The 12313-nt window shown below is 41.1% G+C and overlaps 1 pseudogene; it reads right to left on the reverse strand.

Moving 5' to 3' along the window:
• LOC102815234 overlaps positions 1–11906 on the reverse strand; it is a 48573-nt pseudogene extending 36667 nt beyond the window's left edge.
• Between the last annotated feature and the right edge of the window lie 407 nt (positions 11907–12313).

The raw sequence follows: 12313 nt of genomic DNA on the forward strand, positions 1-12313 counted from the left end.
CCTGACCCAAGCCATGGTATTTTCAATAACCTCATATGGATGCGAAAGCTGGACAGTGAATAAGGAAGATGGTAGAAGAATTGATGCCTTTGATGTGGTGTTGGAGGAGAATACTAAAAGTGCCATGGGCTGCCAAAAGAACTAATAGATCTGTTTTGGAAGAAGTGCAGCCAGACGGCTCCTTGGAGGCCAAGATGGTCAAACTTCGTCTCTCATACTTTGGACATATTGTCAGGAGGGAACAGTTTCTGGGAAGGATATCATGCTTGGTAAGATGGAGGGTCAGAGGAAAAGAGGACAACCTCCAACGAGATGGACTGGCCAGGTGGCAGCATTGATGGACTCAAGTGTGGCAGCGGTAGTGAGGTTGGCCCAGGATCAGACATTGTTTCATTCTGCTGTGCATGGGGTCGCTATGGGTCGGAACTGACTCGACGGCACTTAACAACAACAACAGCATAAGACATACTGGAGTTCTGGTGTGGCGCTGTGGGTTACTGCGCCAGACTGCAAAGCCGTATGAACTGCAAAGTCGGCAGTTGAAGTTCACCAGCCGCTTCTCAGAAGCCCTATACAGGGTTGCTATGGGTCATGATCAACTCGATGGCACTTAACAACAACAAGATATACTAGGGAGTCCTGGTGTGACGCTGTGGGTTAATGTGCCAGACTGCAAAGTCGGTTGAACTTCAAGGTCGGCGGTTCAAGCTCACCAGCTGCTCCCCAGAAACCCTATGCAGGGTCACTATGGGTTGGAATTGACTCGACAGCACTTAACAACAACAAACATAAGACATACTTGAATTTGGGGTCTCTTTTCACCCTAAAACAGGTGACTGCTAATATCTGAAATAATCATGGCATAGCTTCTGTCATAGCAATGTGTAATTTACCATAGTATGGCAAATGTTTTAATTCAAAATTATTAAAAATTTCAAGTGTGAGTCAGTAGTTTGAATTACCCTAAGAGGAAATCTTATTCCCAGTGATTTCAGATAAATGTTTATTGTTAACTACTGAAGACTCAATTCTGACTCAGAGTGACCACCTAGTGGATTATGAACTGGGCAGCTAACCACAAAGTCATCAGTTTAAATCTACCAGTTGCTTTGTGAGAGAAAGATGATGCTTTCTGCTCCTGTAAAGATTTACAGCCTCAGAAACCCTACACAGGATTGCTATGAGTTGGAACCGACTTGAAAGCACACAATTAGAGTTTCTGAGGAGTGGCTGGTGAGTTTGAGCTGCTGACCTCATAGGTAGCAAGAAGTCCAGTGCTTATCCTACAGTGCCACACCAGAAATCAGATAAATGCAGAGATTTTAAAAACTGAGAGTTTAGCTGGTTTGTTTTTTATTTAAATTTAATCACAGTCTATATTTTAACCAAAGCTACATTTGTTTAAGAAAAAAAAAAAAACTGTAGTAAGAACAGAATTAGTCAATCAATCTGAATTTAGTCAAGAGGGAGTTGATTTTAGGTATTTAAAATATTTTGGTCAATTGTAATGTTTTGATTAACGGATTATTGAAATTATGTAAGGAAATGAAACTCAGTTGTCTGACTTTCACCAGGTGTTTCTATATGATTGTAGAAGCCCACAGCCTGAGTGTTAAACATTTTAGGTGAAATATCTTCTTGTTTTACTGCTGATGAGGAGGGGAAGTGAAATGCGGAACCAATCATTACTCTGGACAGGAAGTAATAGAAAGGCAAATCAACATTGTTCTTGACTTGAGCCTTTGCATCGTTATACTTTTATTGGAAATGCTTTACAGCAAGCCCTTGTGGATCACCATTGAGTTGTTCAGTAAATCTGTTGTCAGATATATTTCAAGTCCCAGCTGGGACTGAATGTTTCTGTTCCCCAAGGGAAAGACTCTGTACTCTGAGCTAATTTGCATTTAACTTCAAGTGTCTGGGAAAGGGAGGGAGGTGCTGCCTTGGGGCCAAGCTTCCCACAGGGCTTTCAGGGGAGAGTGGATACCTCTAACAGGGTTTATATCCATTTGTGCTATTATACTGGGAAAGTAGAAGGTTGAGAGAGGGTTAAGTAACAACAAACTTTGTTATATTGAGCAAGCTTAGGGATGGTGGTGGTGATGGTGGTGTGCTGTGGAGATGGTTCCGACTCATAGCAATCTTGTATAGGGTTTCCAAGGCTGTAAATCTTTACAGAAGCAGAAAGCCTCATCTTTCTCCCACAAAATGGCTGATATTTTCAAACTGCTGACCTTGAGATTAGCAGCCTGATTTGTAATTACTACACTAGCTACCAGAGCTCCTTAAGCTTAGGGATAGGCATGGTTTAGAGGATAAACTAATAATTGCAAGCTAGGCTTTTGGTTGGATCACATTCCTTTGTGAAAGGAAGTGAAAACTTTGTAATGTTGGGCTGTCCATGGGAAGAACCTCAAGGATAAAAAGCTGGGCTTCTGCAGGTCTTTGGTGAGCAGAGATTGTCTTAAATAAGGGATCAGCCCTGTCTTCTTCTTTGGATAAGAGTTTAGTTTTGGCTGAAGGCTTACTGTTAGTAGGCCCCTGGGGGGAGGGAGGGGTGGTCTGTGGACAGCTGTTGTAAGACAATGAGGACCATAGTTAGAAAATTGGCAGTCTTATTTATAGTGGTTTTAGAAGTACTAGTCAGTAAGATATTTCCTGCCCCATATCTTTTCTCAGTTTTTCAGCTTTAATCCCCCTCTCCACACGCTGATGATTTCCAAATGTTTACCTTTAGCCAAAACATTTTCTCTGATCTTCAGAACCCTAAGTCTAATTTCCTACTGGCAATTCCATTTGATGTCAAATAGGCATTTGGACATATCCCAAATTAGGGTGCTAAACAAATAATGGTATGATCATTATGGTGGTAGATTATTGGCTTATACCTCACGGTGCTAAAATACTTCATAAGCATAATGAAAGGTCTGACTTACTTTTCTCCTCTCATCTCTGTAAACCTTGGCGAATTAGAGCCTTGTGGAGAAGCCAAATGCTTTAAAGCAAGAAGTTTATTTCAAGTGAATTTGGGTCAGGATTGCTATCCAACCTATCATTTGTGTATTTTAAGACCAAATGGCAGTTGTGATCCATACTGCAAGCGAAATGACTGTACTGCTAGTTCCAAGAGATGGGAGCTTACCAGAAAGCATTATGGTTATAAGGTGGCAGGCTGGATCATGGTTTAAGAAATTAATTCTAAACAGAGTAATGGCAACATCCAAAAATCAAACCAAGCCCACTGCCACTGAGTTGATGCCAACTCATAGCAACTCTATAAAGCAGAGTAGAACTGTTCTCTAAGGTTTCTATAGTTGTAAATCCTTATGAAAGCAGACTAAGTCATTGGAATGGCTGGTGGGTTTGATCTGCTGACCTTTTGGTTAGCAGCCCAACACTTAACTCACTGCATCACCAGGGCTCTTAATGTCAATACGTTGTTGTTGTCAAGTGCCATCAAGTTGGTTCCAACTCATGTTGTTGTTGTTGTGTGCCATGGAGTTGGTTTTGACTCATAGCGACCCTGTACACAGTTTCTGAAGCTATAAATCTTTATGGTAGCAAAAAGCCTCATCTTTCTCCCGCTGAACAGCTGGTAGTTTCAAACTGCTGACCTTGCGGTTTGCAGCCCGACTAGTAACCACTATGCTACCAACTCATAGCAACCCTGTATAGGGTTTCCAAGGAGTGGCTGGTGAGCCTGACTTTGCAGTTCAAACTGATTTTGCAGTCCAGTACATTAACCCACAGTGCCACACCAGGACTCTAGCTAAACATCTTGATGGATACATGGGAAACTATTTTCTGAAACCCTTAGACCATGCTAGAAATCCCATCATATCATTTAGTTTCTTCAAAGCCTCTGCTTTCTATCTTTTGAGCAATGGCATCCTACACATCCCCTCAAGCACTGTGTAACTGTCTATCATGAAAGATGAGACTAAAACAAATAAATATGGCCTATTGTGACAGTAATGTTTTCTAACACATGGATAAGGAATCTGAATAAGCCTGTCTGCAGTGAGGAAAAAAATTAAGTAGATGTTTAGAGAAAAGAAGAAATTTCTGCTGGTTCATTTCCTGCCCAAGGCCTAGGACCATTCTTTGTCATGGGTTCAAATAACTATCTCTATATATTGTAACTAAAACCAGTTTTAGCTGGGTTTTGTTCCTAGTAACTACAAGAACTCTAACTAACACATCATATAATACAATGCTTTGTACATAGCAACTCTCCAGCAAATTATTCCTATTGTCTTGGTACCAGTTTATGAAGATCAGACAGACCCTAACATCATTGGGACATTCCTCAGTGTGATCTTCAGCTATAGTTTGAACAGGATGACATGACAAATCCTGACCTTAAAAGAAATCCTTGCTACTCGTTTATGGAATATACCCATTCCTCATTTATTCATCCATTTATTTATGTATTAATTCAATATGCCTCAAATTAGAAAAGTTTCCTCTTAGTCAAGCCATCTGATAACAAGAAGCCTAGGGATTCTTCAACCTCCTTAGGAGTGATAGATTGGATCAAGTGGTTTTGTTGTTCTAAGAGGGCAGGTCTGTCAGAATTGTGTGGTTAGGATTTTTCCATTATTGGACAGTATTTAGATGGGCTTGTTGGTGGTGTTAAGTGCTGTGGAGTTGGTTCTGACTCATAGTGACTTTGTATCAGGTTTCCGAGGAGTAGCTGGTGAGCTTGAACCACCAACCTTGTGGTTCACAGACCAGTGCTTATCCTATAGAGCCACACCAGCAGTCTTGTATTTAGATGGGCTACATCCGTCTATGGAGTCCTGGTGTGGCACTGTGGGTTAATGCGCTGGACTGCAAGATCAGTTTGAACAGTGAGGTTGGCTGCTCAAGCTTACCAGCCATGCCTCAGAAACCCTATACAAGGTCACTATGGGTCAGAATCGAATCGACGGCACTTAGCAACAACACTTCTGTCTATCAGTAGTTCACCCCAAAACTTGCAGGCCTAAGGTGATCCATGTCCTTCCTGACCCTGTCTGACCTCCACATCAGACTCCTGGTCTCCTCTGTGCTTTGCCTGACTTTAATTACCCTTTAATTATAACAGCCGCTGCTTCCTTCCCTGGTCCTGTACCAAACCTGTCCTGACTTCCAGCCGGCTTCATGAGAACACACATCAAAGAGGCTGGGAAAGAGTTTCTGCATGTCTTTGCAGAGAGGTATTTTTCCTAATAGCATAACCTCTTTGAGTTGCAGGGAGTCTCTTTTCTGTAATTCTTGCCATTCACAGATGAGTTCTCTGCTATTTGTGTACCATTGGCAGAGATAGCCAGACATACAATACATACCACATAAGGAATGTGGCCTTGGATATGGGTCACTTTCATCAAGCAGAAAAACAAAATCACCACTCATTCTGCCTCTCCTGAGAACCACAGCTGTAAAATTACAAACTGCATGAAGACAGTAAGCAGCTGGATTAATGTGCTAGAAAATGCTCCAAGCAAAAGGAACCAAGGTAGGGAGTGGCTAGTGCAAAGGCATCAATCAGTTCTCAGTCTGTGGTCTTTGTCTCAGGGCTCCATCAGCAGCTTCAGGGGATAGTCTTTCCAGGAGTAGTTACTTGGTTTGGAGGGGGTGGGTACTTCTCAGTTCTGGAGATAGTTCTACTTACAGCAGCAGTTCAGCCAGGATGTGAGGGTCAGTCATGTCAGTTGGGGAGACTGAAGCAGCCTGAGATCAAGTGACTAGGGTGGAGACTTCAAAACACCCCCAAACAAATGGCATAATCAGAATGGAATAAAGTAAGCAATGGGCCAAGTAGATTGCATCAAAAGGAAGACTGTAGAAAGCAAGTTTGTGAGGGAGTTTCCCTTTACTGTGGGGTTTTCTGTATGATATACAGGGTACACAGATGGAAGGCTGAGTCTAGAACCTGGTGTAAGGGAAATCCCTCAGGTTCCTAGGGTTGGAGAAGTATGGGATTTGTCAGATTCTCTGTCTATAAAACTGTCTTTTATGATTTGTGGATTTTTTTTCATTTTAGCTGTGATAGAGAGATAGGGAACTATCCTCACATGAAAGTCACCTATGAAATTTGCAAGCCTGTAAACAACCCCCCTCACCCTTTGTAAGTGCTTTTTCTTGGACCATAATGGAGACTTTGGTGCCTCATCTATGATAACTTCTGATTTGTCATGATGCAAACTTGATAGATTGTAAGCAATCACTGTGTTTTCTATCATCATCACTTGAGGCTCCTAAATTTGACTGATCCACGAAGCAGGTGATAAATTCCATCCATATGTTCTCCATAGCTGTTCTATCCATGATGTCATTCTTGAATACTGGTTTATTTGTGTGCGTGTGTGTTTTGGGTCATGTCATATAATCACTATCAGCAGATCAGCAGTAATGGAAATCAGTGATCCTTAATTTCATTTTAATTTGATGTTTGTTTTCTTTTAAACAGAGGCAAGTCATAGAGATCCATGACAAACTTGAGAAAAACCATATGATACAACTTTTAAAAAAACTGTTGGCTAAGTTTGAAAAATAGTAATGTCATGGAAATGGTAGTAAAGAGGTCTGGGCTTCAGTCCTATTGTTGTTGTTAAGTGCCGTCGAGTTGATTCCAACACATAGCGACCCTGTATAGGGTTATCAAGGAGCCAATGATGAGCTTGAAATACTGACTTTGAGGTTCAAACCGACTTTGCAGTCCAGTGCATTAACCCACGGCACCATACCAGGACTCCTATTAGTCTTCAGTTTATATCATGACCTCTCATGTCCCTTAAACCTTGTTGGGCCTCATCACTCAAATGAGAGAATGACTACAGTTGTGCTTTTCAAACTGTAATATGCACAAGGGTTACCTGGAGTCTTGTTAAAATGCACATTCTGATTCAGTATTTCTGGGGTGTAACCTAAGACTCCACATCCCATGTGATTGTAAAGCCGTGGGTTAAATATGACTAGCAAGGGCATATAGGACCTTTAGGAAGGACCTCTGAGCCCCTGAGTAATGCAGAGTTAATGTGCTTGGCTGCAAATAAAAGGATGGAGGTTTTAATCCACCCAGAGGCATCTCAGAAGAAATGTTTGTCAACCTACTTCCAAAAAACCAGCCACTGAAAATCCTAGGGAGCACAGTTATGCTCTGACACACATGGGGTCAACATAAGTTGGAGATGATTCAATGGCAACTGGTTTTCAAAGTATGGCTTTTAAGTAGCTCCATCTTGACTATAATATCAGAATTTCCTTGAGTGTTTAAAAATAGTCATAAAATATACAGAATATACGTGTCAGGACCTGTCTTCAAAGAGAATGATGCAATTGGTCTGAAGTGTGTCTAAGCATCAGCATTTTAAAATCAGGGTTGAGTATTAATATGATGAGCTGTAGCAGTATATGAAAAATGTATATGTCCTAACATACACATATGTGTATATATACATACACTAGTGGGCCTCAAGTAGGCCCTGATGTGTCATTTTAGGATAAGCACTGGACTGCTAACTGTGTTAACTGAAAGCTTTGCAGTTCAAACCCACCAGCCTCTCTAGGAAACCCTATAGAGGGTCGCTATGAGTCAGAACTGACTGGGTGACACATTGTAACAACAGTCAGCCTCAAAAAGTTTGTGGAAAAATGGAATTAAACATCCAGCTGGTATAAAGTGAGGGGAGGAGCACAAGAATACCCAGACTTGCAGATAGTACCCATTTGACCTAACTTCAATGGCTTGATGATTACAACTCAACTAGAGGAAGATAAAGAAGTTTGATATAGGAAGAAACTGTAAATTGCTAAAATTTGATAAACTTGACCTTTGCTTATGGATGTAGTTGCTCAAAATGCCAACCTAGAGGGAAGGAGTCTTCACATTAATGATCAATCTTGTCCCATCAGTACACAGGGTTGATAGGGACAGGCAACTTAGACATTGGTTACCTAATTTGGGGTGGGGGCTATAAAGGTATGAAGAGACTGGCTTACAAGTTTTCAAGACAGAATTTCACTTCCGAGTGAAGGGGGGAAGGTAGAATTCCCGATGAATAATTTCTATCTTGCCTAGATGGGTCTGGTGAAAGGAGATGGGGATAGGACTCTTTTGATCAGTAGTGAGTAATTGTTATCATGATTAATAGTAATGGTCACAACTGTAAAGGTAGAAGATGTGTAACAAAAAGGGGGGAGTAGTTAACTTTACACTTCAGGGACAGAGGACCCAAGGGTCATCAAGAGGGAAGAGCATGAGTAGAATGTGGGATCCTAACCACAGAAGCAGTGACACCAGAGATGGAGGTAGAGATGATGGCATGGAGAGATAAAGCAGCTGAGGACTATAGACTCATGGAAAGAGAAAGGCTGTGTGCTGGCAGGCAGGAGGATGGCTTGCAAAATGTGCCCTTTGGTTGTGTAAATGATTATATATTCCTATGTGTTTTTGTGAACATTAAAAAAAAAAAAAAAGGCGGGGTGGTGGTGGAAGGAATAGAGGCAAATAGTGTGTTAACCGATGATGCATGGAGGGGATTGTAATCATTGCAATGAAACAAAATACAATTGCTTGCATGCAAAACTTATGTTCTCCCATGTAAACGATCACACAATTCACAATAAAAGCTTAAAAAATTTTTTTTAAACCCAAAAACATACTGGAATGTATCTATGAACTTTTTGAAAACCCCTCATACTCATGTATACAAATATATGTTGCTTTTGTATGCTGTTGAGTCAGTTCCCACTCATAACAACCCTGTATGGGTTTGAACTGCCAACGTTGTATTTAGCAGTCCAGTGCTTATCCTACAGCACCACACTAGAACTCATACATACATATATATGAGTGTAAGTCAAAGGGTATTTTTACAAAACCATAGAAACCGTTATTAAACAAAAATATCAAAATGTGAAGCTTTTCCAACCTACCCTCCATCTAGGACCTCTTGTAGCATAGTGGTTACGAATCAGGCTTCTATCCTCAGGGTCTGCAGTTCGAAACTACCAGCTGTTCTGCAGGAGAAAGATAAGGCTTTCTGCTCCTGTAAAGATGTACAGCCTCGGAAACCCTATACGGGGCACCATTAGTTGGAACCGACTCCACAGCACACAACCACCACCACCACCACCAGATCTATCCTTTTCTGAAGGCAGTGCTTCAATCAGGAGTCCTCGTGTAGTGCTGTAGAATAAACATTGCACTGCTAACCGCAAGGCCCATGGTTCAAACACACCAGTCACTCCTCAGAAACCTTATATGGGGTCACTATGAGTTATAACTGACTCAATAGCACTTAACAACAACAACAACAACAACTGTGTTCTTTGATTTAAACCACATCAAAACAGCAGTTTTGGTATATTTAAGTGACCTAAACTGTGCTCCTTTGAAATGTTCATTGAGTTTGGGGAATAAAAAGCAGTCTGAAAGGTCAAGATAATGGCTGTAGGATAGATGGGGTAAGGTCTCCCTATGAAATTTTCCTAAGACCTTGCTACTCATGAAGAATGAGCAGGTACATTGTGATGGAAAAAATTCCTTGGTGCAAACTTCCTGTCCTTTTTCTCACCAATGCAGTTTTCCATTTTCTTAAAACTTCCTAATAAGCCATCAGGATCGTCCTGTGGCCTCTGAGAAAATTTATTAAGATGACCCCTTTGGAATCCCCCAAAATAGTTGCTAAGACCTCTCTGCCTTGAATTTAACTGGCCCAGTAGATCCCTCAGAAGCCACTGCTTTGATTGGACATTTTTTTGAAAGTCTTTCTGAGAAGACTTTAGTTGCTGCGTGCTATGAGTGAGGTTGATTCTAACTCATACCAACCCTGTATACAGTTTCTGAGGCTATAAATCTTTATGGGCACAGAAATCCTCATCTTTCTCCTGAAGAATGGCTGGTGGATTCGAATTGCTGACCTTGCAGTTAGCAGCACAGTGGGTAATCCACTACGCTACCAGTGCTCTTTTAAGGAGATTCTGTGATCAGTGGATGGCTGCAGACAAGTTTTCTCAGTAATGCAAATTAAAACTCTTTTTGTTTGAAATAAAGATGTTCATGTATGATGGGGAACCCTAGTAGCAGTACTTTTGGACTTACCCTCCTATGCACATCTGTATCCATATGCATTACAAAGAAAGAGTTCCTTTTCACTTTTCAAATAATGTGGGAGATTAGGACTTGCCCCTTTCTGCTTTTGTTGTGAGTGGAAAGGCAAAGAAGGATCAGAGGAAGCAGCAAAGTGTCTCGCCAAAGAAGCCAGGAGGGTAAACAAGGCTGGCCCTTTACCTTGTGTAACCTGCAAATCACCAGGGCAGGAATGGGCCTCCATAAGGCAGTGCTGGCTAACACAGAGCTTGTCGGCCAGTGGGGCCTGCCCAAGATTTTAAATGAAAACTTTCTAAACCTAAGTGGCAAGCACCATAAACCAGTAGAACTATACCACCTGCCAGCTCGTCATTTGGAACTTTTTTCTAAGCTTGGAAAAATTGAATTCACTTAGTATAGATGAGACACCTGCAGTAAAAAAGAAAAAAAAAAAAAAAGTTTCCACTGTTTATTCAAGCCAAAGAAGGAGGTTACTGTGCCTGATTTCCATTGCACTGCTCACCAGAAAAGCTTGTGCTGCAAATCCTGTGGAGGAGAGAAAATGGCTCTTTGAAGCCACAGCTGTCTTAAAGGAGAGTGAATGCTCTTAAAGAGAAAGTATAAAGTCACAAGGCCTCTGTTGAGAAACTAAATGGCTCATTTGTTCAACTGTTAGGGTTTCCTAGAGAAATAGAACTGGTATAGATCACTATCTCTAGCTATTAATATATATAGAGATGTATATGTACACAATGTTGTATATGTACACACATATACACATACATGGAGTCCTGGTGTGGCGCTGCAGGATAATGCGCTGGACTGCAAAGTAGGTTTGAACTGCAAGGTTAGTGGTTCAAATTCACCAGGAGCTCCTTGGAAACCCTATACAGGGTTGCTGTGAGTTGGAACCAAATCAACGGCATGCAACAACAACAACATACACACACATAGAAATTTCTTTTTTTGTGGGGAGATTTTGAGAGATTTAAGGAATTGGCTCACATGATTGGGGGAGTTGGGTGCTGGGAAGTACAAAATTTGTAGGTCAGACAATTCCTACAGTTTTTTGTGTTAAAATCTGTAGGTCAGGTGGTAAAGAGGAAAGAGTGCTGGCCACATATGTGCTTATAGTCTGGAGGCAGATTACACCTTAAGGAAAGCTTCAGTTTTGCTTTTAAGTTCTTCAATGGAATGGATAAGGTCCACTTACTTAGAGAGGATAATTTGCTTGACTTAAGACCAACAGATATAAGGATCACTGGTGGCATAGTGAGTTGCATGTTGGACTGCTAACTGCAAGGTCATCAGTTCGAATCCACCAGATGATCTGTGGGAGAAAGATGAGGTTTTCTGCTCCTATACAGATTTACAGCCTACGAAACTCTATATAAGTTCTGTATGAGTCAGAACTGACTCAACGGCACACAACCATCATCACCACCATTACCACCATCACAGATAAGCTTAACATCTATGGTTGTTGTTGTTGTTGTTACGTGCCATCGAGTTGGTTGCAACCCATAGAGACCCTGTATAGGGTTTCCGAGGAGCAGCTGGTAAGCTTGAACCGCCAAATTTACAGTTCAAATGGCTTTGCAGTTTGGCTCATAGGACGTTATATGATTGTGCATTGGACAAGCACTGTATTATATACTTAGCAAGCAGACATCTCTAAATTGTGAGCAACAGCATTCACTGATTTTCCACCTTGGTGTTGTTTAATACACATTTGATTCACTTCTAGATTGATACGTTTCCTTTACCTCTTGCTGCTGCTATCACGAACACTGGTTTTGCTGTGCTTGAGAGACATGATGCACTTCATGGTAATACTTCTGAAACAAAATTAAACAGAGAGATAGTGCTATAACATTCAAGAGAGATGTAACACACAAGATTGGATGCTGCTGTCTATAAGTTGTAGTGTACGCTTATGTAGTAAACCCTTTTATTTGTAACTAGGGAACAGTCACATTAAAATAAAAATGGAAAGTCCAGCACTGTGTAGTACATACATAAACCAGTAACATAGACATTTACTACGACTATCAAGATGTATGTATTATAGGTTATATATGTACCGTACTGTTGCACACTTGGCATAACAATCACTTTGAATAAACGAGACACAAAATACATGTGCTGCACAAGCTTTTCTGGTGAGCAGTGCAATGGAAATCAGGCACAGTAACCTCCTTCTTTGGCTTGAATAAACAGTGGAAACTTTTTTTT

Source organism: Chrysochloris asiatica, unplaced genomic scaffold (genome assembly GCF_000296735.1).
Source record: "Chrysochloris asiatica unplaced genomic scaffold, ChrAsi1.0 scaffold00135, whole genome shotgun sequence".
NCBI classification, from domain to species: domain Eukaryota; kingdom Metazoa; phylum Chordata; class Mammalia; order Afrosoricida; family Chrysochloridae; genus Chrysochloris; species Chrysochloris asiatica.